This window comes from Centropristis striata, chromosome 4, assembly GCF_030273125.1.
Source record: "Centropristis striata isolate RG_2023a ecotype Rhode Island chromosome 4, C.striata_1.0, whole genome shotgun sequence".
Lineage (NCBI taxonomy): Eukaryota > Metazoa > Chordata > Actinopteri > Perciformes > Serranidae > Centropristis > Centropristis striata.
The window spans coordinates 24,139,586-24,166,366 of record NC_081520.1 but is presented as its reverse complement, the minus strand read 5'-3'; the positions used below and the strand labels follow the sequence as shown (position 1 = coordinate 24,166,366).

At 40.2% G+C, this 26,781-nt stretch overlaps 1 long non-coding RNA gene and 2 other non-coding genes across 3 annotated transcripts; all 3 read right to left on the bottom strand.

Moving 5' to 3' along the window:
* Positions 1-8,516: 8,516 nt before the first annotated feature.
* Positions 8,517-8,588, bottom strand: trnae-uuc (transfer RNA glutamic acid (anticodon UUC)). The gene has a single exon. It is a non-coding gene; the product is annotated as a tRNA-Glu (tRNA).
* Positions 8,589-10,030: 1,442 nt separating this feature from the next.
* Positions 10,031-10,102, bottom strand: trnae-uuc (transfer RNA glutamic acid (anticodon UUC)). Its single transcript has one exon. It is a non-coding gene; the product is annotated as a tRNA-Glu (tRNA).
* An 11,459-nt stretch (positions 10,103-21,561) lies between these two features.
* On the bottom strand, positions 21,562-24,042 carry LOC131970229 (uncharacterized). Its single transcript, XR_009394165.1, has 3 exons — positions 24,022-24,042; positions 23,139-23,231; positions 21,562-21,598 (listed from the first exon to the last, which is right to left on the bottom strand). It is a non-coding gene; the product is annotated as an uncharacterized LOC131970229 (long non-coding RNA).
* Between the last annotated feature and the right edge of the window lie 2,739 nt (positions 24,043-26,781).

Below are 26,781 nucleotides of genomic sequence, written 5' to 3'. Positions count from 1 at the left end.
TTTTAAAATGAACCTTGATAAGCAGTGGCAGTTATTTATATGGTAATTCAGCAAAGAGACTCATCACACAGAGTAGCACAGTTTAGTAGAGAGGGAATGAGATATTCTGTGTGTCTCTGTGTGTGTGTGTGTGTGTGTGTGTGTGTATGTGTGAAAGTGTTCGCTCCACATTGACCTTGTGCTGTTATTATCTGTGCAACTTTAAATATCTCTATAGAGTTTTATTCTTTCTTTGTCAGGTTTTCCAGCACAATGGTGCTTTTAGCAAAATGAGAGTTTGACTTGCGCACAAATATGAATGAACTTTGAAAGAACGTCCTCCCACATGAACCCTGCTGCACCTACATAAGCTGCATGTCTTCAGACTGTGAGGACACACAGAGACAAGTAGAGAACATGAGACACTGTCAGAGTAGGGCTGGGCCATATGGCAAAAAAAAATGTCATGATATATTTTATCATATCGTCTGATCTCGATTATTATCACGATTTTTTATATTGTTTTTAAACTGCCACTTTTAAAGCATCTGTACTGAAATTGCTTTCCACATAATCACTTAGGTGGTTCTTCTTCAAATGACTAAACAGATTCTTTCCCAACGTTCACCTGTTCCTCCCTGGTTCATTGCTCAAAGTCATGGCTGACATCTATTTCGCTGCCCTGTTTACTGTTTACTTTTCCAGCAACTTACAAACAGTGGTGGAGAGGGAAAAGGTCGACTCTGATTGGTTGTTGTCATGCACATTTCCGACATGTTTGATCGAGTAAATATGCTCACAGCTGATCAACGTAATCAACCTCAAGTTTTAACGCGATCACTGATTGCGATCATATCGCCCAGGCCTATCTCAGAGTTAACGTGGCTGTGTGTCTTGGTGAGCTGTTTGTTTGCAGTTCCGCTGCTGTCTCTTGTTTTATCATGTGATACCTCACTGTTACTTCTTGCAATGTAACATTTTGCACTGATGTGTAATTATTTTATTTGTTTATTGTTTTCTGGCTGCTTTCTGGTGTCTTATCGACCAGATGTTTGATTAAAGTAAACATTAATTTATTTATTTCCTGTTCTGACCGCAGGCTCCTTAAACAAAGTCTGATAAGATGTGGAAGTTATTGGTAATTCACCAAAGAAACACATCACACATGAGCTGAAGTTTAGTTGAATGGAAATGGCATTTGATCTGTGTGTGTGTGTGTGTGTGTGTGGTCCTTGTTGTTTCAATTTGTCCAGGATGAGTTTTCTATCTCCTCCTTAATTCCTCACTGTTTCAGTATCCAAAACGTATCACATATGAGTACAGCTGAAACAATTACCCAAATAATTGAGAATTTATTAAATTGTATGTTAATCAATTTATTATTTGTCAGAGATCCAATCAGTCTCTAGTTCCTGCTTCACACCTTTGTGGCCTTGTTGCTTCTCTGTGTCTGATGTGAGGAGCTGTCCGTGGTGCTGAACGGTATTTTTATTGTTTTTATCTCTTTTGCTGCAGAATGTTTTCACTTACAGTTTTTGTTCTCAGATGTTTTGTTTTGGCTCGTATCCTGACACTTCCTCCCACCACATAGTATCATTAAATAACAAACTATGGTTCATTATAAAGACATGTCCTCCTTGTTGGACAGAGGAATCTCCCCTCACCATCAGTCAGGACTGAGTGTTGCTGTGAGTAAACAAGTGAGATTATTAAATGTGAACATGAGGTGTGTAACACCTTTAGAGGCTCAGTAGTAAACAGCTAAAGGGCTAAAGACTGCTACACTCTGCTCATCTACATTTATGCTTATCCCCAGCTTCATGCATTAATCAATATGTTCTAAACTGCCTATTGATTTTAACAACAGCTGATCAGGAAGCTGATGAGAAGCTTTAAATGTTCCACTCAGCAGTTTTAAACACTGAACTGGTTCAGCAGCAGTTATACCAAAGTCACTTCACTGTCACTGTGTCTGTGATGTTTAACTTCTGTCCTAAAGTCATGTCCTCTTCTGCTCTGTGTCTCTGGCTCCAGTCTCATCAAGTCTTCTGGCAGCATTGTGATGTCTGTATGACTCCAAAACACACATTTGTCTCCAGTTGGGGACATTATCTCTGTTAGGACGCCTGTCAGCTGGAGCCTCCTCACAGAGATAATGTCAGAGGGCTGGCCACGCTCACTTATCTTTGCTGTTTGATGGACCCACAGATACCATCAGCTTCCACATGTTTGAGTCACTGTAGCAGTTAATCTACATGAGTGGAGCAGCATCATGTGATCAGAGCTGCTGGCTCTCTACAGTAACAGGTGGAGAGAAGGATTGTGGCTGGAGGACGTCTGCAAGTTTAACAGAGGGATGAAGGTGTTTCTACTATATGTGTATCTGTGTGTTTGTGCTGTAGGAGTGAATGTTTTCCTCTCAGTCTGTCAGCAGCTGTGTCACTGCAGTGAGTCAGACACAGTGACAGGTCTGTAGACACACTGACTCCAGGTTCACTCTCCACAGCTTGTATTGTGTTAATGTCATGTGACATGCTGACAGTGTGAGGAGAGGCTCCAGGAGTGGATGTGACCCACAGAGAGGTTAAGAGAGACACAGCAGGCAGGAGGCCAGGAGAGAGAGGAACACAACACAAGCCAGTGTCAGATACACACACGGCCTCACTGCCAGAGGTTACTCAGCTGGCTGACACAAAGATTTCCACTGAACCAACCAAGTGGCATTAACAGCCTCTAGACATGGCAGAGGACAAGGAGCAGCCTGTCCCAGCAGGAGAGGACAGGATGGGGACAGTGAGGGAGCAAAGAGACATCATCTGTCCCAAAGGTAAAGACTGACACAAGCAGTGATGGAGGTTTAAAATGTCCTGTGTGGAAGTCTGACGTACAGAGCAGACAGCTGTTAGACAAACACTGATCTTCTCTCTGACATCACCGCTGACTGAGCTCTGACGTTTACCCGCAGTTTGTAAAACTCTGACTCTGGAACACTTAGAAACTGCCACTGACAGATAGTAGTCGAGCAGTTCAGAGGTAGGAGCTAAATTAGAAGCTGTTTTATTGTATTTTCAGCAGTCTTATGAATATTTAACAGAGAGGAAGGCTGGAATATAAAATAGGAAATAATAAAATTGGCTTCTGCTTCTTTGGCACGCTTTTTTCCTTGTTGTTGTTTTTTCTCTCTGTTGGTTTCTTCTGTCTTACTGAGAGACTTAGACAGCAACACGGAAGCAGATAACTCTGAATCAGGACATCAAGCTGTTTCTGCAAATGTGTATCACTGGAACTGGCATTATCAATATATTTACAAGAGTTTTTACTATTTAAATGCATTCAGTTTGTCACTTGCGGTTAATGGGCCTAAATTAACTTTGGTTGTCTCACAGTGACAGAAACCAATAAAAGATGTTGAGTCGAAAAGCTTCATAGAAAGTGTTTGCTCAGCGTTTTGGTTATTGAACATTGTGCATTCATTTCTTCTTAGTTTTTTGCTCCTGCAGATTCATTGAAGGTCTCCAGCTGCCAGTTGTTCCTGATCTGCAAGCCTTGCACTTTCTCTCCATAAATACAGTCTGCATGATGTGTGTAATAAAGACAGCAGTTTGGTACGTAGTGTTATCAGGTGGAAAGCACAGACACTGGATCATTTGAATCATTTAAATGGGACATTGAGACATTGTCATCCATTACATAATAAATGTTAAAGTATTGATGCCCAGCAGCAATCATGTCATCTATGTAACATTTCCATGTGAAGCTGTGAGTCAGGGCAGCCTCTGCAGACAGAGAGAGGGCTGGCCATCAGCCTCTTGTGTGTCTACTGCAGAGTGAAATGCTGCTCCGCTTGGTTCCATCTCTTCACGTCTGATGGTCCTTTATAATCAGCAGCTCCTCAGATATGAGCTGGACTGTGAGCCACGTGATGAGAGCCAGTAAAGGAGAGGACAGCTGTGAGAGACAGAAAGGACTTTTATGATGTGTTTTATAGTTATAATGAAGACTGGTTATTTTGTTTTTAAGACTGTTCCAGATCAACAAGCCTGTCAGATAAATAAAATGTATTTCTCTTGGTGCAGAATGTGCCTGAAGGTGCTACAGTCTTGGTAAATTTCTCACATTATTTCAGGTTGAATCTGTCTCAGTGTAAATGGTGATCATTAGTAACTCCAGCTCTGGTTGCTGTCAGCAGGCAGATCTGCTGCTGTGACTGTGATCAGGGCTCAGTATGCTGCATGATAACTTCCTGCTGGGAGATCTGTGATCTAACAGGGAAGATTAACAGCTGCATCAGCCAGTATGCAGGATAAATGAAGAGGCGGAGATAAAATGTAACATGAATTATTTCATGATAATCAAACCTCAGAGAAAATGTGAAAGGCCCAATCCCTGAGAGGGAGGCACACAGAGAACTATCCTGTATCGTTCTTCTTTACTGAAGGAAGTCATTTGTTTTCAGTGGAGATTATTCTGAGTGAAGCTTGGTGTCTCTCCTCTGTTGTGCATGGTGGCGCACAGATGATCAAGTCAGTGTGTTTGTCAGAGAGAGAAGCTGGAAATGATGCTGTGTCTCATGGAATCAGCTCCTTCAGGGGAAACCTTCAATCAAAGCAACATTGTGTTGATGTTGTTCTGCTTCAGTTACACAATGACTCAACAAATGTTTGACTCATTTAAAAAAATAGTTTCCAAGGTTTATAATTGAGTGCTGTATCTACATGTTTATGTCCCTGTATAAATGGATTCAGTGTGCAGTAGTGACAGGATGTGCTGTGTAGACCTGCAGGCTGATGATCTCTCTGAGCTCTTTGTCAAACAAACTGTTTGTAAAGAGGATTTTACAGCTTATTGCCACACTGCATAGTGACATCAGTGATCAGTAAACAAGGTGTTTTGTTGTTGTTCTCATATCTGACAATGGTCAACACTGTTGTTACCATCCACTCTGTAATGAGACTGTTTCCATAAAACAAAGACACAATCATGTTGAGTGAATCTTCAGTATGACGCGTGCTGAAAGAGCTGCTGAGACTAATGAGGTCCACTTTAATGAGGAATAAACTGAAAGTGTCAGTAAGAGGATATAACCTGTCAAATCATCACAATCACTGGCTGACGTGTCAGTAGAACTCATCATGGTGGACTTCACTGACTTCTTGTGTCTCAGTGTCCTTTGCTGTGAGCTGATTTGTCTCCACACACAGCAGCTGTCAGTCAAATGAGGCAGAAGCTAACTGTGTGTTTGAGCTCAGTGATCCTCCTGAGGAAGTAACACACACACACACACACACACACACACTCAGCTTGTTCTGCTGAAAAGCCAAATCTTTATCCTGACAGCTCCTAAACTGACTCAGTGCTGCTGAAGCAGCTCAGCATCCTGCTGTAGTGTGTGTGTGTGTGTGTGATATTCTTCACAGTTTCTTTCCTGAAAATTCATCTGGCTCCACAGGAGTCCTGCCATGATCTGACAGCCCAGGGGAGAAGTGTGTGTGTGTTTCAGTTAGTGAACAGGCTTTCTGCAGTAATAAATGTGTTGTGTGTTATTAGATAGTTTGACAGGAACGTGTTGGAGGATCATGTAAACAGTATAACACATGGTGTATAATGATGCAGAAACAGCTGTTAACTCTAATACAGATCTTTGATACATCACATCTGTCCTGATCAAACAATAGAAAGAGAAAAACAAAGACAACGTAGAACATATGAAATCTTTTCATTGGTTGTCAGCATTTCATTATTTCACTGAATAATGTTTGTTTGTTTGTTGTTCTGTTAGTTATGCTGCCAATCTACTTACCTATCAGACTTACACGAATGTTGATGGACTCTAAAGAGCATTTTATAAAACACAACAACACACAACTATCTCTCTCTGCAATAACTTGTGAAATAATTTGAAATGATCACATAGAAACTCATTTTTTTAAACAGTGTGTTGCAGCCTGTGGCGTGTGTGTGTGTGTGTTTGTGTGTGTGTGTGTGTTTGTGTGTGTGTGTTGAATCCAGTGTGTTGAATCCAGTGTCAGAAGTTATTTTGAGACTCAGGTACCTGTGTGTGTTTCTGCCTCAGAGAACCAGGAGCCTTTCATGTTGGGGAGCCCAGGGATGTCGTACTCTGTGGCTTTAAAAGCAGCCTTATCAAAAGACACACACGCACACACACACACACACACACACACACACTCACATGCGCGCGCTCCAGTGAGATCCAGTATCTTTACCCTGCAGACTCTGTGGGGACAGACAGTTTCCTGTTTCTCTGCTGTTCTGGTCATCAGGGTGACTTCAGAAACACTGACACACATCAGGTGTCTGCATGTTTCATGTTGATGGTTGAAATGTTGGACTCTGGAAGTCTGCTGTGTGTTTGTCCATCACTCTTCACCTGATGATGTCATTCTCTTCATTACAGAGATGAAGCCAGAATAAGATTAACTTTAAACAGATTTCATTGAACATCAGTGTGTTGTCAGTGTGTTGAGAGATGCTGTGTGTAACTCTTTCTCTTCAGATGTAAATCCAGTGTTTCTGTGCCACATCAGTCTCAGCCTGACAGACACATTTCCTCCTTTCTCTCTCAGAACTCCTCCTCCTCCTCCTCCTCGTCTCTGTGTTGGAGCTCTGATCCATGTCTGACCATGACAGTGAACAGTTTGGATCTGAAGCTCCACCAGAAAGCGAAAAGGACGTCCCCTTCATTCTGCAGCTCAGAGATTTAACCTGCAGTCTGAGAATGAGAGGGAGCTCAGTGAAGACCAAGTCTCTCTCCTTTTTCTCTTCTCATTCTCTCTCTCCCATCAGCTGCTACAGGACTCTGATAGAACTGTTGAGCTTTACTAGACATCTTATTGACCCCATGCTTGGCCTTCTCACAGTGGTCAAACAGATAAGATGAAACTTTAATGATCCTCCAGGGTAAAGCAAATGCAAAGGTCATGTGTCATGAGTTTCAGAGTGTTGTCTATAGAGCAGCCTCCTCCTGGCTGCCTCTCTCTGCTCTTTTCTCTTGTTATTCAGGACCGGCTCTGAGCCAAAATAATTGGCCTCTGAATAACATGGCCACTGTCTTTACTCTTGTTTTGCTAAGTTTTATTGTTAGCTGCAGCTTGTTTGTGCTGCTGCATGCTGAATATTCTCCTTTTACCTAAACGTGTCACTTATGCTTCTGTTTGTCAGATTTCTGTCACCAGTAACTTTCCTCCTCAGCTCTTGTGAGCCTGCTGTGGTGTTCATGTTCTTTTAGATTCAGCAGTGTGAACTTCAGCAGTGAATAAAGCTTAGTAGTTACTAAGTTTTTAACTGAAGAGTCTTGAGTTAACCCATATAATAAATATGATGCAGAAAAATATGTTATACATGGCTGAGATTTGCCTGATGATACTATTATTTAATTACTTGACCAAATCCATTTTACATAAAATTGTTTATCTGTGTACCATACTCAGGTTAACCTGCTCTTGTTGATTTAATTCAATTTGAAAAGCTGAGAGTTTATAGTCTGTTAAAGCTCAGCTGGTGACTTTAAAGTGATGAACCTGCTGCTCTTCTTCTTCTGCTGTTGTTCCGTTCAGCTGAAGAGTCTCACTGAATGCAGTGTGACTGATTATCTCTCCTCCTGAACACATTTATAGTATGAATGGACCTGGTAATATTGGCTCTCTAATTAAAGACTTTCTTGTAACTGTGATGTCTGTCATAGTCCAACACACAGAGAGAAACCAAACATATGTACAGTAGTGATGGTGAGAGTTTATTTCAGAGGACAGCTGTGAGCTGCTTGTTATTGTCTGACTGGTTGCTGCCTGGTTGTTAAATTGTTCCATATATCATTTTAGAGGCCTGGAGTTCTCATAAACCTTGGTACAGGAAGGCCAAAGGTCACCATGAACTCAGATTGATTTTCCCTGCTGCCTGTGTGAGACAGTGAGATGTGGAGGTGGATCACTTCCTGACTTGTCTCTCTGATGTGCTCACGCAGATATGTACACATGTGCTGCCTCGAGCTCAAAGCAGCAGAAAGGAAACAAAGTGCATGTTGATGTTCAGAGGAACAGCAGAGTGGATTCTGTTTCTTTACTAGATGAAACAATAAAACACTGCAGGTCTCTTATCTGTGATGTGTGCTCGTCTCTCTGTCTCAAAGGTTTTCTGTGTTCATGTGGGATGTGTGAAGCTGCAGGGTGTGGACATGTTAGTGAACTTCTGTCCAAGGGAGTGGAAGAACTGTTCCCTCAGAAATAAGAGGAGTATGAACTGTTCATGAATCATAAAATGTCACTTTATATTTATTCCTCACATAAATCATAGAAACTGTAACTTTACCATTGCATTGTTCATTGCAACAATCTTTTAAACACAGAATATAATTTCAGGTGGAGGCTTCGATTTAGTTTAGAAAGAGAGGATATTGTTTATTCATGTCTAACTGAAGTGTTATATGACACTTACCTGAATTCAGCGTTGGGCTTTGTCCAAATATAGAAATAATGAGTGCATGACAGACATATCTCAAGTTTATGATGCAAATGTTTATGTTCCCATACCGGGAGTTGAACCCGGGCCGCCTGGGTGAAAACCAGGAATCCTGACCGCTAGACCATATGGGAGCTGGTTTAGGGTTTGAAATCATCATTACTCTGTTCATACTGTTAAAATGTGATTGCTGACCTCCACATGACATGTGGAAGACATGTATCACTGCTTTATGTCCTATATGTTCTGACGGTCAGGATTCCTGGTTTTTCACCAGGTGGCCCGGGTTCAACTCCTGTCTGGGAAATACAGTTTTGTTGAGCCGTTAGCTGAAGCCAGTTCTTAGTTTGAATCTATTGATAATAACAGTTGTCATCGTGATGAACAGGCTGCTGAGCCAAACTGAATCTAACAGAGAAAACAACAACTTGCCATTAAATGAGTTCATAAGACAAGTCAGTTTTTTTAAGAATAAATAAATGAGAGGAGGACAGAATAATACTCAACAGTGAGCTGCTGCTCTGTCTCTGTCCATGGTGCTGACTGGGAGCAATGATCAACTGACTGCATGCTCCCTCTCAAAAGGTTTTAACAGACACATTCAAACAACAACAACCAATATTCTCAGACATTCTCCAGAATATATCATCCAAAAATAACTGTAAGATTCAATCTAACCTTTATGTTGTTCAGAATAAAACTGTTTTCTTCACATTTGATCCTAAAATACAAATGAGCTCTGAGAAGGAAACCCTTCCAAAATCTTAACATCTCGTGTGTTGAAGCTCCACAGAGGAAAAGCAACAGATAAGTGAAATTAAAATGAATCAAGAACAAATTAAATATTCAGTTAAATAATAATACATTTAATATTAGATGTGAGCAGAACAAAATATGACTGAAAAAGCTGAAGATATTTGCCAGCGACACAATTAACCTTCTAATAAAACAAGAGGGTGGACTCATTTTCACACCTGATTATTTATGAACTTGATTTACACGGTGATTTTAGATCTGGCAGCAGCTTTTCATTTGGCAGTTTTTGCTGTGAATTAGTCACAATCACTGTGATTCACAGTGTCATTATCACCACAGCAGCAAACTGTTTTAACATGTCTTTCTCTAACAGGTTTGTTTGCTGATTTATCATCACTGGTGTTGTTGTCAGAGAGGCTTTAAATGAGAAACATTTTAATCTTTAAATCACGTGTTCTCTCACCACAGCTACAGTCGGTGACATGATCCACTTCTCTCTAACTCTCATCTGACAAAACACCACAGATTTATTTTAAATGATGTAACATTGAATAACTTGCTCAGTGGGAGTTAACATGTGAGAGTCAAAGTGTTTTTCTGCTTAAGTGGTGTATTAATCACTATGATGGAGAGGCTCGGCTGCTCTCTGGCAGCTGTGTGTTTGTGAGTCTTTCTTTAAACTCAGTGAATCACTTCACACTCAACTAACATTACTGAGTGTTACGTTACCATCTCTCCTTTCTTTATTAAAGTTAGTGTTAGAGTCTTTGTCCAAATACAGAAATCATGACAGACATAACTCAAGCTTATAATGCAAAGTTTCCCATACCGGGAGTTGAACCCGGGCCGCCTGGGTGAAAACCAGGAATCCTGACCGCTAGACCATATGGGAGCTGGAAACAGGTCAGCACGGCTCCTGCAGTCTTATTGAGATTGAGAGTATATACCTATCCTTCCCTTTACTAGATGGAAGTCTGTCTGATTGTGAAGTTGAGGATATGATGTAGAACTGAGGCCTTTCTTTGTTGTCACATGACTGAGATGACTTCACAGAAACATAATGTCTTCATTTTATGCATTGTCCCTTTAGCAGAATATCTTTCAGTTTACCCAAACAGAGTTTGTATTGTTGACACTTTTATGGTCATTTACATAAAGGTGTTTTTATTCTCCACTTGCCCTGAATGACTCCAGTATTCCCACCACAGATGACCTTACCTGAGGCTGCTCACACTGTTTAGTATAAAGTTAACAATGTGAAAACAGCTGCAAGCTGCAGCTGGAAATGGGGTTAATGAGAGCAGTGAGACAGAAACATACAGGTCATCTTGGACCCCCAGGATGGACACTGGCTTAGAAAGAAACCAGCAGCTCCTCACCTCCCAGATACAGTCAGCTGAGCTCATGTACAGAGGACAGATAGGAGAGACAGACACATTTTGATTAGGTTCAAAGGAAATCATCATTGAACTCACCTGCTGTGTTTGAATGATCCGGTCAGCTCTGTCTTTGTGTCGTCTGGTCTCTGAATCCCTCCTTCGGGTCCTGCTGACTCAGCAGTCATTCTGTGATTCAGCATCTGAAAAATGAAGCTGGAAACTAAATGAGCAGAACTCTAAATATCACAGATATCACAGATGTCTTTTTATTAGCGACAGAACTAAAGTTATTCAATGTTTTTCCTCTGATGAGTTCAGGAGAATTAGAGATCATGAACCTCCTCATTCCTTCAGTGTGTTGATTACACAGTGCACAATCAGTGAACAGCACTTTATTATATTTTGATGGTGATGAACAGAGAGGAAGTCTTGCTAATGATGGTAATGTCTATATTCACATGCCGGGAGTTGAACCCAGGCCGACTGGGTGAAAACCAGGAATCCTGACCACTAGACCATATGGGAGCTGGTTTTAGAATCTAAAATCAGTTTTGTTAATCCAGTGATTAACTTGTGCAGGACAGCAATGTAATGTCATCTCTCTCTTGTGAAGAGAGAGATGACATTACGGATGACTATTGGCACTTTTTGAGATGAAAGTCTGTAATTCATCAATTCATTATTTATCATCCTTAAGCTCTTATCTCTTTTAGCAGTCCCAGCTGACACTGGGTGAGAGGAGTCTGATCCAAACAAAAATCACATTCCTCAGAGTTAGTGACACAGTGAGCAGCACTTTATTATATTTGATGGTTATCAGCAGCAGACTGCAGAGAGAAAGTCTTCACATAATACAGAGAAGTGACTTGTTAAAGGTTCCCTTGGTGCTCATTTAAAACTAATATACTTTTTAATTAGGCACGATTCATCTGACAAAATGTCCATTAAATAACTCAGAAGTCGTTTTTTAAATGATATCTACATGAAGTAATGTAATTAGATCTCTTTCAGACTTGTTATATATTTTAATGAGGGTCATTGTAACTGTTTTATCCACTGACTGAGTGTCTCTGCAGTGAAAACACTGGTGGAGTCACATCCCACACAGTCTGCTCGGCCTTGTTCTGTCACTGTTCTTCAGTCACTCAGTGGATTCACAGCTTCAGTGTTTACTAATGAGCCTTTTATGGACATAAATACAGCAAAGTGTCATTAACAAAGAGACTCTAGCAGCAGTAAGATATGCCGGGGCTGATGGGAGTTGGAGGCTGCTCTGTCTCAGTGATCTGACCCCCCTCTGATCTCACCTGGACCACTTCCTGTCCACGTCTCTGTGACCTGTGTGTGATGGAGGAATGCTGCAGTGTGCTTGTAGAGAACACGAAGCAGAAAGTGCTGATTGATTATTTCAGTGTACATTACAGTTACCAGCTGATTCATTAGAAGTCATCACATTTATTTATCTGCATCTTTAATCCTGCAGTAAAGCAATAATGAGGCTTTAATATGTTGCTATAAAATGTGTAATGAATGATTAAAGCATTAAGTGGCTCTTCAAACAGAACATTTGAAGCCAAAAGGCTCCTTTAGAGTCTCACTTCCCCTCATGTGAGGATCAGTGTTGGGACATTTATTAGGAATGTGAAATGTTGCATTGATGTCCTCATGTCTTCACATTTAAGCAGTTATATATTAAAGACTGTAGTGAGCTCATTAAATATAGATTGAACATTGATGTTACACTCCTAATCTGTTTCTCACTAAACTATGACAGTCACTCAGTGTTGTTGGGTCACATAATCCAAGCTGTGAGTCACAATCTGTCCTTTGTTTTTCATGAAGAACGATTATTTTCTCTCTGAAGAGGATCGTTGATATTGTTTACATTAGGCTGTGATGAGGTATTGATTTCTTTCAACACTGGATTGTTAACAGTTTATTTGGCATGAAAATTCAACCGTTAACCAGCAGTTATTTAATCATCGACTCCCTGAAGTAAAATTAAGATTTAAGTTGAAATAAACAGAAATTCAAATGACTGTTTAGATTTCCAGAAACATCAGTCCAGTTTGAAATGATCGGCGAGGCTCAGACGACTCAGTGAGACTCTTTTATCAGTTTCCAAATATTCTGTGCAGATCACAACTTCTGACTGTAAAACTCAAGCTGACAGCTTCATGTTGAGGTTTTAATAAAACACACTGAAGAAAGAAACAAGTCAAATGTAAATCAAAGCATCAGCTGCCTGTGTTTCTGTTATTGTGTCTGTCCTCTCTCCTGTCACAGAGGCTGAGAGTGCTGCTCACTGTTTATGCACTGTAACACACACACACACACACACACACACACACACACACACACACACACACACACACACACACACACAGTTGTACAGTGGATTATAGCATCATAAAGGAGTTGTGTATTAGTTGAAATATGGACTTGTTTGATGGACAGATGAACAGAGAAGTAAAGAGCTTGTGTTGTATCAAACAGAGGAGGTGTCTTATCTTAAATAGAGGGTAAAGGGAATATTTCTCTCCATGTCTCTTTATTGAATAGGGACTGTATGTCATGGCGAGATTCATCTTCTTCTTCTTCTGTGCTTTCTTCCAGTCTAACATGGGGAGAGGTCCAACAGGCAGATTGTTCCAAACTGTGCTGCCTGTTTCCTAAAATCCACTTAGTGCACATGGCTCAGTCCTTCTTCATGTTTGGCCTTTTTCTAGTTTCTGATTAACCAAAACAATCATTTTGGAAACTGTAATTACAGCTTTTTGTTTAGTAAACAATAGAGAGTAGAAACAGTTTAACCCAGCAGTGTGTTGCTGTATTTTCACAGTAATGTGTTAATGTTGGAAGGACACACCATCACCATCCAGTTCAAGCTGTAAAACACAGGATCCACAGATGAAACCAGATCTCTTCTGTTTGTGATTTCATGAAAATACAAAGAGCAGAAAGAAACAAAATACAGGTGGAACTGAAAGACAAGAAGACAATTTATTTGATGGGACAGTTCCAGTATCGTTCTCACAAAGACACAGTCCACCATGGAGAGAGACAGACAGAGACAACTGGTGTCTCTCTGTCATTGTCCATTTGTTAGCAGTCCTGGACATTGTCTCTTTAGGACGCTCTTCACCTGAAAGATGGATGTGGTTAATCTGTGACTCTGACCTGAGCCAGTGCACTCTGGTCTAGTCCCGAGCCCCAATAAAGCCACGAGCCTCCAGTGAAATCCAGCATGAGCTGATCAGAGCTGTCAGCTCTCTGACAGAGTGATGGAGGTGGAGAGGGATTGTTGTAGAGAGAGGTGGAGATGAGATGAAACAAACAGTGACAGAAAGTAAACTCTGTGTTGTTCAGGATCCAGTTACAGTCCCCAGGAGCCTCGGGGCTTCAACATGTTTCAGCAACAAGGATTCTGATTTTCTCTCTGTCACTTTACAGCGAACTGAAGATTCATCAGCCTCAGTTATTTCAGCTGGATTCACATTCTGTAGGACCTGTGAGTCCGAAATGCCACATTTCATCTTTGTCAAGTTACATTCAGAAGCAGATTCTCTCAACATGATGATCAGATAGTTTTGCTCCCTGACATGAAGGAACAAAGGTGTGTGTCTTGTTTTATGTGCTGGGACTGTATTTTCACTCTGTGTGTCCCAGCTGAGGTCCACTCTCCACAGGTTGTATGACATCATGCTCAGTGTCAGGAGAAGCTCCAGGAGTCGAAGTTTTTGGATGTTTTTACTTGTTTCAATCGTTTGTGCTTAAACTTTTTTGACATTTGGATCAAAATCTAATCACGGACTGAATACATTTTACACACGTTTCACTTGGGTGAAAGTTGTTTATTAGGCACAGACAGAAAAGAAAAGAAAAGAAAAGGAGAGCATCATGTAAAAAAGAAGTGGCCATCAGCAGTTTCTGTACAGCAAAAAAATCAATCAGATGTTGTGAATAACAACAATCAGCAGAGAGTCTGTAAGTGTTTGGGTGGAACAAGGTATGTGTGAAGAAAGCAGCAGTCCACTTAACAGCCACACACACACACACACACACACACACACACACACACACACAGCCGCACACACGAACACGCACTATGAGGGGCATTTTATGCCAGCACACTATACTAAAACGCGTGTACAGCGCCTATGCGATGACATCAAACGTCTAACGTGCGCGTGTAAATTCCATTCACTTTCAATGGACAGACAGGCTTCACGTAGGCGTCACGCAGACGCTGTACACGCGTTGTTGCGCATACGCCTACGTGACGGCTGCGTGACGGGTGAACTACGCCTCAAATACGTGACATGAAGACCCGCGTGACTGTTAAGTACAATTCTACATAGGCGTACAAACACGCGTATTGCGAGTACACCAGATAACATGGGTGACGGGTGAAAAGTGCCACGAGCGAACGTAGTGGACGCCTGTGTGTGTGTGTAACGCGTGTACGCCTATAACAGTTCAGCTGTTACACAGAGTCTCAGCTTCATACGGGGTTGTGAAAGCAGAACTTATAGATGAACTCCAAGCCCCCACAGAGCTGTCAGGATATTTCTATCATTTTCAGGCCCGTTTTTATTTTCTTGATGATATTTAATGATAGCAAGGGTGAAAGTACTATTAAAAATAGTAATACTAAAGTGCGACGCTCACAGCCAGTTCCCAGTTCGCTCTTGGACATACAGTTCATTACGCATCAGCTGTAATGTACAAATTGAATATTAAGTAGCCATGCGGACCTGTCCAATGAATAAGGATGCTTTTTGAGTAATTTTATGCGCTTGGACATACAGTTCATTAAGCATCAGCCGAGGCGTGTACTTAAATTGCATTTAGGTAGGTATAACTGTGTAATAGGTCTCTCTTGGTAAAACATGGATTGCTTTAATTGTGAAGCGAAGCGGCTGTTAAACTCAAAATTCGCCATCATAGTTTGATAAAAACATATTTTGTTACAAAAAATGTAAACAAGTATGTAAGAAAGGATATAAATGTATAATTGCATTTGTAACTCGGCCCTTGTGACCACCCTGGAACTCTTCGTTGACGGGTGGTCGTTATATTTGCGGCTCGCACCGCGTCGTGCTTTATTTCTCACAACGGCTGGCGGCTCAACCTTAAACAGTACAAGTAAACACTGGCGTGAGACAACAGAAAGATTAAAGGCCGGTGTTGTGTCCTTACTGGTTTCCACACTAACTGGTTGCTGTAGGATATGATCTGCGCATGTTCTGTTACGCATGAGCTGTCCGTGGTACTGAAACACCAATCGCCGTTAATGTGAGGATTCTGTCTGATGTTATGCTGTTCCTTAACACCTTATCTACTGTTTGGGTTCATCTGTAGTCGGCACTTTGTGCAATAAAATGATTTATTGTGCCGTGCAATAGAGCCGATACGCATGTTTTGTCTTTACTGTTGTATTGTGTACAGCCTTTATAGAGCTCTGTTGGGAGAGCTTGTGTACGGAAGCGCATTGCATTCACTGGATTAAAAAAAAATAGACACCTTTTCTTGTAATTACGAGATCCTGATCTCATAATTACGAGATCCTCGTAAGATAAAGAAAAAGGAAATGTCTGTAAATCCTCTCTCAGTGGCAATGATGGCGCTATCGCAGTTAATCTGCTACTACTACCTTCTCGGTTTGAGATACTGGGAAATACTGATGGTATTAATATTAGTATGTCAACACTGCGTGACAAAAAAAAGTCCTGTATTAATAAATACTTATTATCAAGCATAAAAAAGTATCATCATGCACTAGTATAGGCTACTGTTCTTTGAACCATGCACGGTTCACATTTATTAACATAATTATTATTATTGATTATTAATCATAATCATAACTAATGCCGGCGGGTGAGCCTGATGTTTGGGAAGGCCACATGTTATACAGAGCGCCGGGCAGAAGTTGACCGGGCTCCGCCCGGTCACCGGTGCTGCTGATCGCTTCTGAAGTAAGCTACTTTCATGTTGTTTATCTCATCACCATGGCAACGCAGTAGCTGCATCATAATAAATCCCTGGAATATGGGGGAAGCTTGCTCGCGATTGCAGCTCCTTTGATGAGAACGCGCACAGAGCACAAAGCTCAGAACCGGACAATGCTCGGCTGATGCTTAATGAACTGTATGTCCAAGCGCATAAAATTACTCAAAAAAGCATCCTTATTCATTGGACAGGTCCGCATGGCTACTTAATATTCAATTTGTACATTACAGCTGATGCGTAATGAACTGTATGTCCAAGAGCGAACTGGGAACTGGCTGTGAGCGTCGCACTTTAGTATTACTATTTTTAAGTAGCTGAAATTATTTTAATTATCCCTTTCACCCTTGCTATCATTAAATATCATCAAGAAAATAAAAACGGGCCTGAAAATGATAGAAATATCCTGACAGCTCTGTTGGGGCTTGGAGTTCATCTATAAGTTCTGCTTTCACAACCCCGTATGAAGCTGAGACTCTGTGTAACAGCTGAACTGTTATAGGCGTACACGCGTTACACACACACACACAGGCGTCCACTACGTTCGCTCGTGGCACTTTTCACCCGTCACCCATGTTATCTGGTGTACTCGCAATACGCGTGTCTGTAAGCACGCCTATTAACCAGACTTTATGGTGGCACAGGCGACGCATTCTAGGCGTTTAAGTATAGTGTGCTGGCATAAAATACCCCTCATACACGCACACGCACACGCGCACACACACACACACACACACACACTAATTAAAATGGTGATAGCTTTAAATTAAAATTGTCTCAAAGACACAAAGAGTCTCTGAGGGAGGAAGAGAGGACGATATGAGTCTCCTCTCTGGTTGTGTGGGGGACAGGTCTCAGTGCAGCTCAGAAATACAACCTTTGAACTGGATAATGGTTCCACACTTTAATGATGAGCCAGTCATGTCTCTTCCTCCAGTACCTCTGTCATCATGAAGCTGCAACTGTTTTTACTTCCAGTGTGAAAGTTTCTGTTCTGGAGCAGCAGGAAGACATGTTTAAGTGATGGATCCAAACCAGTGATCCTCCTCCACTGCTGATTGACATGATGGGACATTAAACGGTGAGAGTGGGCTGTGTTGTAGATGGGACTTGGCAGAGGCTCAACTCAGTGGACCATGTAATGAGAAAATGTATCAAAATGAAATATGTTTAAAAGACCATATTTTTTCTGTCACTGTATCCAGTGTTGCTGTGTGACTCTTCAGTACAACATGTACTACATGTGTCTCTATGTGTGAATACAGTCTGAAGTAGGCCTGTCTATAGGGATGGGTACCTTTCACATTTGAATCGATACGGTACCGATACCCGGTACCTGGGAATCGGTACTGGTACTCAACGGTACCAATTTTCGGTACTTTTGCATAACATATTTATTTCTCAAAATATAAACTTTAAAAAATATATCAAAACAATATAAAATCCAGGATGAGCAGTGCTTTATTGTTGAGTGAACGTGCATTTTGTAACATGAAGGTTGCAGTGTTATCAAAGAATGCAGAGAAGCGCTCTCAGGTGGCAAAGCACGGAGGAGAAAAAAAAAAAAAGTTGCAAGTGCACGTGTGATTTGTTGTGATGACGTCGTAGCTGTGCAGCGCAGCACCGGTCAGACAGTATTGTGGGCATAGCATGGTTGGAATAAACAAAGTTGAGTCGGGCTGCTCTGTGCACATATCGAGGATGGCGCAGGAGTCCGAGGGATTTAATTTCAGCGAGGCAGTTTGGAGTAAAGTGGCAGGTAATATTCCTGAGTTGAAGAGCAGAGTATTAGCGGAGGACCAGAGATGCAGCAGCTAGCTGCTAGCTGCTAATGACTAGTCTACGGATGAATGGAGAGAGCAAACGGAGTAAGGACGGTCTAATCTCGAGGCAGACGAAGGCCAAGCCCGGGTAGAGACATTGGAGAGATAGCAGCTGGCGGCTAGAAGACCTAGAGCCGGCTGTTGGTCTCTCTCTCTCTCTCTCTCTCTCTCTCTCTCTCTCTCTCTCTCTCTCTCTCTCTCTCTCTCTCTCTCTCTCTCTCTCTCTATATATATATATATATATATATATATATATATATATATATTATATACAAACATTATACAGACCTCTGAAGTTGACATTTGAAACCTGTTAGCCAGGGCTGGACTGGGACAGAAAATCAGCCCTGGCATTTTTGTCCCGACCAGCCCACCACAACTGATAACTCACCAAGTATCTTAGTGCTCTCCTAGCCATGTAGATATCTGAATTATATCACTCCACACTACACTACATTTAGGCTACATAAGATGGCCCTCATCCTAGAGTGTCAAAACACAGGAAGTCAGAATGAATAACTTTCACTTTTTAATATAAATGCAATAACATGCAGCACAACAAAGCAAGATAATAGGCCTGCAGGGAAAAAATTAAAGAACACGCAGTACTGTAAAAGTACAGTGGAAACTCCATGCTCACTTTAAAATGGTGTTCTACTAATTCTCAAGAAACAAATGTTTACATATCTAAAAAGATCCCTTTGGGTGAGCAAATTAGCCTGCAGAGACAGAAATGTCCTAGTAGCAAATTTAACAGTCACACTAAAATCATAATTTTCACGTCCAACTGCTCTTCTGTTTATCAACTCCAAATCTATCAACAGCTGATCATGCTAGCGCAGACAACCGCAAATCAGCTTCAAACACTAACAGAACTGACCAACATGAAATTATGACAACGAGGCACTAGAATGTTAAACTGGTAACAACAGCTAGCCTAGCATGTTGCTGTGCCAGTCAATGAACTTCAATCAATTAAGTCATTAAGTTAAAGTCCATAACTGTTAAGCTTCATTAAAAGTTCAGACGTGCCAAACATAGTGGAGGCAGCACAAACTGTGCACTGAAAAAAGTTTTTAGTTCATCCAATTAAAAAAATTTAGGGTAAGAGTTCACATCTATATTGTATAAGTTGAGCCAATGAAAAAAAAAAAAACTTGTCTCAAACTGTATTTTCTATGTCCATGGAAACAATATTTTAAGACTTATAATAATAATAATAATAATAATAATGCATTTTATTTATAGGCGCCTTTCAGGACTCTCAAGGTCACCTTACAATAAACAATTAAAAACAAAACAATAATAATAAAACAGCAATCGCAGTAATAATAAACAACAATGAAACAATTACAAATTAGAACAATAAAGACAACAATGACAGTAATAATAAACAACACTGAAACAGTACAGAGAAAAATTGTAATTTAAAAATGATGAATATATTAGGGATAGGCTAGTCTAAACAGGTGTGTTTTGAGATGTGACTTGAAAGTTGACAGTGTTGTTTGAGAGCGGATGTACTGAGGGAGTTTGTTCCAGAGTCGGGGGGCAGAGCAGCTAAAAGATCATAGTCCCATTGTGGCTAAATGGGCGGAAGGGGTGGAGAGGAGTGAAGCAGAGGAGGTCCTGAGTGTACGGCAGGGTGTATAGGTTTGGAGGAGCTCAGTGAGGTATGATGGTGCAAGGTTGTGGAGGGCTTTGAATGTGAGGAGCAGGATCTTGAAGTTAATACAGAGGTGGATCGGGAGCCAATGAAGGTGTTTGAGGACGGGAGTGATGTGTTGCGTGGATGAACTTCTGGAAATGATGCGTGCGGCCGAGTTTTGGACTAATTGCAGTTTATGGAGGGATTTTTGTGGCAGACCATGAAGAAGAGCATTACAGTAATCGAGTCGGGATGTGACAAGGGCGTTGACCAGTATGGAGGTGCTATTATGGGAGAGAGATGGGCGAAGACGATTGATGTTGCGAAGATGAAAGTATGCAGACCGGGTGATGTTATTGATATGGCCAGTGAAGGAGAGGGTGCTATCTAGGATGACTTGGCCAAAATCATATTTTCTTGTTAAAAGGAAGTCAATTAATTTAAATCTTATTTTTTATCTAAACAAAAATATATATATATTTTATCAAACAAATAGTTATTATTTAAGAAATACAGCTAAATATAAATTATTTGTTTTATCCAATCAAAAATATATATATTTCAAACAAATATTTATCATTTAAGAAATACAACTAAATAGAAATTATTTGGTTTATCCAATCAAAAATATATACATTTCATCAAACAAATATAATTTAAGAAATAAAACTAAATAGAAATGTGTTTAATAAAAATTATATCAATAATTCTCATGACACAGTTATATCAATTAATAACTAATTTATAAAAATTATAAAATATTACATTTTACAGCATGGTTCTAATTTGACACTTAAAAAAAAAAAGCACGGAATGAAACCAAGAAATCAGAGCCCTGATTTAAATTAACAGTGTTCCAAGATTAATGTTCAAATGCCAAACCTGGCTGAAATGTAAAAGCCTCCTTATTTAACTGAATAGTGTACAATTCCAAGACATCAACAGTGGGATGCCAAACCTGGTTGAAATGTAAAAGCCTCCTGATTTAACAGTGAACAATCTCAAGAGATTAACAGTGGGATGGATGGCTGAAATGTAAATCCTCCTCAAATGCAGTCCACATTGAGCTCAGTCAGTAAGTCAGCCATGTCTTAAGTCAGTCAGTCAAGTCTCAAGTCAGTCAGTCAGCAAATCAGTCAGACCACATATGTATGCCAGCTAGTCAGCTGCAAAAGCAAACATTAAATCTACTGAATAATGCTACTTCACTTGCTGTTACGATGCAGCTAAGCTCTATTGTATAGCTGGTCATAGAGCTTCTTGACCTTGGTAGTCATGCCTTTCGGGTCCAGCTCCATGAGGACTTTCTGGATATATTCAAATGTCTGTTTCAATGTCTTAGGATATTCCATATTGAGAACATAAAGGAGCCCCAGGAAAATGGCGACAGCATTTGCGACAGACAGCAACTCGTTCACAACCTCTTGTCCCTCAAGTATAATGCCAATGTCTTTGGGTGCAGCTTGTGCATCTCTGATGACGAAGATTGCCCCCTGAAGCATGTGTTCAGCCTCTTCCTTCTCAGACACCTGGAAGAGAACAGAACAGTAAAGAACATATAGTGCATTCGTAAAGTATTCAGACCCCTTCATTTCCCCCCCATATAATATGGATTAAATTCATTTATTTTTTATCATCAATCCAAACAACACCCCATAATGACAAAGCAAACTTTGTTTTTTAACATCCTTGTGTTGGCTGAGGCCTGGTCAATATTCCGACAGCCCAATGTGCCGACAGCCCAATGCGCGCATTGCACAGAGAGAGGGAAAGAGAGAGAGAGACGGCGCATGCATACGCGTGTGTGAGAGAGAGGGAGAGAGCGAGAGAGATGACAGCTCCTCGCTCTCCCTCTCTCATACACGAATATGCATGTGCTCGCTCTCTTTGTTTGTCTCTCTCTCTCTCTCTCTGTGCAATGCGCGCATTGGGCTGTCGGCATATTGACGAGGCACCTTGCCATCTTCGGGTCGAGGAAGGGGAGAAGGGAGGAAATAAGGAAGGAAGGAAAGGAGGAAGGGAGAAAAGGAAGGAAGAGATGAAGAAAAAAGTAGGAGAGAAGGTAAGGAGGGAGGAAGGAGGGAAAGAAGGAAAGGAGGAAGGAAGGAAAAAAAAGAACGCAGTAGAGTGTTAGAAAAGAGAAAGGGATGAAGGAAGGAGAGAGCACGGCAGGAGGAATTTTGATCTGGGAGGACAACACAAGGGTTAATGAAAAATGTATTAAAAACTGATATTTCTTAAAACAAGGCTTTTATTGCGATGGTCATTATCAACAGCAAAGTGTAGAGATACAGCTGACAGAGACGCTTTCTATGTGAACGCTGCTGCCTTTACATGCAAGCCGCAAACCCACGCACCGCTCAGTATCCTTTCTCAAGGAAGGGAAGTCTAAACGGTCAAAACTAATTTGCATATCAGCTGTTTCATCTATTTTCCTCACCGATTTTACTCGTGCCATATTCTAGCCGATTTTTAATCGTCCTGCGAGTAATCGTTACATCCCTATTAGATAACTATTCTTACCCTTGACACGACAAGCCAAAATAAGCTAAAAAAGGTTGTAAATCATCAAGGGCCTGAGGTATCAAATGTGCCTTAAAGCACAAAAATCAAATAACCAAAACAACCACTGAAGCAATATTGGAAGCGCATGAAATAACCCGATAAAGAAAAATATCTAGAGAAATATTATATATATTTTAGATATATATATTTAGAGAAAATATCACATTTTGTTACATGGCAATTACAATGTAAACATGCTACAGATAAATTCCCTGATATTCCATGACTTGGCCCAAAAGGTGATCAAATTCCCTGGCTTTCCACATGGAATATACTTTTTAAACTTCAATGATATTCCAGAAATTCCATGACCTGTGGGAACCCTGGAACCATCACATTATGCAGTAGATGTGTATGGATCATTTTTAGAGTTTTTCCAAACTAATGTTTTGATGAGTTTGAATAGAATGCACCCCAATTGTTGTACACTGCATTTATAAACATTCATATCAAGTGGACAGCATTATCTAGCATTACAACACATGTATAATAATCTTGCCTTACCAGGAATTCTTGGATCAGATCATCCACTGATTCTCTCATGTTGATGATGAGACATTTGAGAGCGATTTCCCGCCTTGTCTCGATATCAGTATCCTGCATGAAGACAGTGACAATTATTAATAATACTTGTTCAGTCCATCCATTCAATTAGTTTTGGTTGATTGAGGGCTACTGCCAATCAAATCATATATCAGGTTCATTCCATATCAAATCATATAAGGTTCCAGCAGGACCATCGCAGATTTTGTTCCAACCTTGTATAAATCATGAATGGGTCCCAAAAGCAAGGCCTGTAAAATATTTCTGATCAAATCCTGTTTCATATTTTTCCTTGAAAACAAAGAATTGATTTCAAAATTGTACTTATTGTTTTTAAAGCTATGAACGGCTTAGCTCCCTCCTACATTGTTGATATGCTTACTGAATACATACAAGACAGGCCGCTGAGATCATCAAGTAAAGGTCTCCTCACTATACTCAGAATTCATTCTAAGTCAACTCATATTACCTTTAGTCATTATGGACCTTTATGGAATTCATTTCCACATGAACTCAGATTTCCTGCAACAGTATATTCTTTAAAAGCTAACTAAACATAACGAAAAATACTTTTTTCGCAAGCTTTTAGTTAACAGGTAAAACTTTAATTGTAGTATTATTGTTATCCCCTTCAAATAATGGAAATAATAATAACTTCTTATCCTAGTCTCTTTATTGTAATGCCTTCTTATTAAAATGACCCTCCAGAAAGCATCTTTCTTTACTCCAATCAATATTTCAGAAGCTGGGACACACATAAGTAGATATAATAAGGGAAGACTCACCTTTTTCCTAAAGGTTAAACAATGCTTTTAACTATGAGTTACTAAACATCTGTACATACCGTTTCTACAACTGGCAGGAGCTTTTTCTTCTCCCGAGTTGCTCCACCCCTCTTTCGGACCACCTGAATCAGTTCCATGCACTTCTCGTCAAGTTTCTCCATGAACCTTGCCTCAAGGGGCATTGTGGTTACTCTGTGGAACTCTGCATTTATCTAGGGAATATACATATATATAGAGAGAAAAGCATGTGATTTAGCTTTACATACATTTAATTACATTTTACATTTTGATCCATGTTATGAATAAAGCTACTGTACCTCTTGGACTTCGAAGAGTGCTGGCCTGTAATATCCTGCAAAGGTGCTTTCTTGTTGACGATTTCTTGCCTCCGAAATGCGAATGTCTGAGCCATCTTCTCCCTAACCGTTTTGCCATTGTTCCTTTTCTTTACTTCAGTCAATAGGGCTATTCTCTCTTGCTCCATGGACTCAGGGGTCTCACCATGAGGAAGAGATGGGTAATGGTTAGGCTCAGCTCTCCTGGATTTTTTTATGTTCTTTGCTGGGTGGGCATCGGTGGGGGATTTTCTTTTGACAGAATTCACAGTCAGCTCGTGTTAGAAAAATTGCATGAGGAAACCTTGAAAATTGATAATCTGTCACCGACAGAAAAAATCTGTCACCAACAGAAAAAACCTCACCATTTTTCTGCGCATTCGTTGATGGGAAATGAAGAGCTGGAGACGTCCAAGTTTCTCAGTTTAACAAAAGTTTTATTACAATACGTCAAAAAATGTGCACTTTACAGAGATCTCCGGGTTCAAAATTAACTCATGTCCCTGAATACAAACAGACGTGTTTCAGTTCGTGAAGTCTGAACCACGACTCCCTCCCTGGAACCCATTAAAATAACCTTACAATTTTTGACAAACCATGCTGGTCGATTTCCTCCAGGAAGTCCCGCCTTCCCCCTCCGCTGATTCGCCAGTCTTCTTTCATACCGTCACACATCAGGCCACCTGGGCAAAACAATCACTGCTACCCAGGACAAGGCCTTGTGGCCTGCTAACGAACTTGTTATGACGAACATACTGCCTTATTATGACCTACAGAAATATAACAAGAGCCAACTATTCTTCAATATCTACATGTTCTTTTAAAGGTTAAAAAATATAAGACAGACAATACTATTTTTTGTGATTATAGAATCTTAATTAGCTTAAGCAAATGGAATATATGTAATTAAAGTAATCATAGTTTTCTACATCAATATTAACACACAAACACAATTAATGTATCAAATCATATTGTCTGACTTAATATAAATGCATAGAGATATTTATTACAGTCAAGGTTTGACCTTTGATAGTGACCTGCGTCACTCACAGAGAACAGAGACAGAGAAGCAGAAATAAAGCATAAAATAATTTACCAATATAGGAAATAATCAATTATTTTAACAATTCCCTCTTTTGGCCTAACATTCATTAGGCCAACTCAAACAAAATTATGAATAGTAGCAATATCAGTGAGCAGCAAAGCATGCATTTCAGAGTGGATAATGTCATTTGATATGGGGAAAGGGATTTACCTTCGATGACCATGGAGATGAGGCAGACACAGACATAACAGATATGAGAAATACACATAACACACAACACCACTATGCTTGTGTCATCAATATGTCAATTTCTGTACATAATATAGTAATATTACCACCGTCCACTCTCCCCCTCGGCTCCAGGTGACACAGAACAGAGAGCACTATAAAGAGAGATAGCAGAGCCAAACAGAACAACAAAGCCGTATCCAAAACAATCTTTCTGTACCCATTTATCAAACATTTTTTGCAGTATATAATGTCAAAAACAATTGATTATATGAATATGATTTTTTCATGAATGTATGATTCTCACAGCTCTTTTTTAACCTGATATGGACTTGCCCAATGTGGTTCTGTCCACTTCCTGTTGATGACCTTCAGCCACACACACACTCTCGGAGGGTCTTGCACCCTGCCAGAGTTTTTCTCTGTCTGGAGCTGTCATGTCTCCTGGACCTGTGTGGACAGGAGGCTTCCAGTGCAGTTAATGTACAGCAAAAGGACACATGGTCCAACTGTGGTAAATCCAGGGGCACCCCCCTTTCACCCACAGTGGCTGGTCCTTTAAAACATTTACTGTAGAATAGTGACGCACACTCAGTGGAAATGAAACCAAAATGTAACAAAATATCTCAGTACACTGATAACTGAATCAGTATCGGAGAATAAATTGCATGAAATGTTGGGGCAAGAATATAAATTCAGGCAGACTGTGAGTTCAAACATCCAAAAAAAAAAATTTTTTTTTAATTACATACAGTTCGTAGCAAGCAAGTTGCCCTTTTCTTTTCTTCTCTTTTCTTCTCTTGTCAACACATACTAATACCTTCTTTTTTGTCTCTCTTCCCCTACGTACTCTTTTCCATCTATTACACTCACTTGATTTCAACCACCTGTCATCTATCCTTTAGCAAGATATCACATCAACTTACACAGGAAGTTGAGCAACTTGCGTTAACAATCTATTTCAGTTCCAAAACATAACTTTGACCAATGGGGTAAAAACAGACTGCATTTAAAACGGCTGCAATTTGCTATACTAATATATATTTGCAATATAATGAATGGACAAAATTTACACATGCTGATGGGACTTCTGATAAATACTAATATATATTTGCAATATAATGAATGGACAAAATTTAAACATGCTGACGGGACTTCTGATAAATCCCCCCTCTTTTATTTTTTATTATTATTTATTTATTTATTTATTT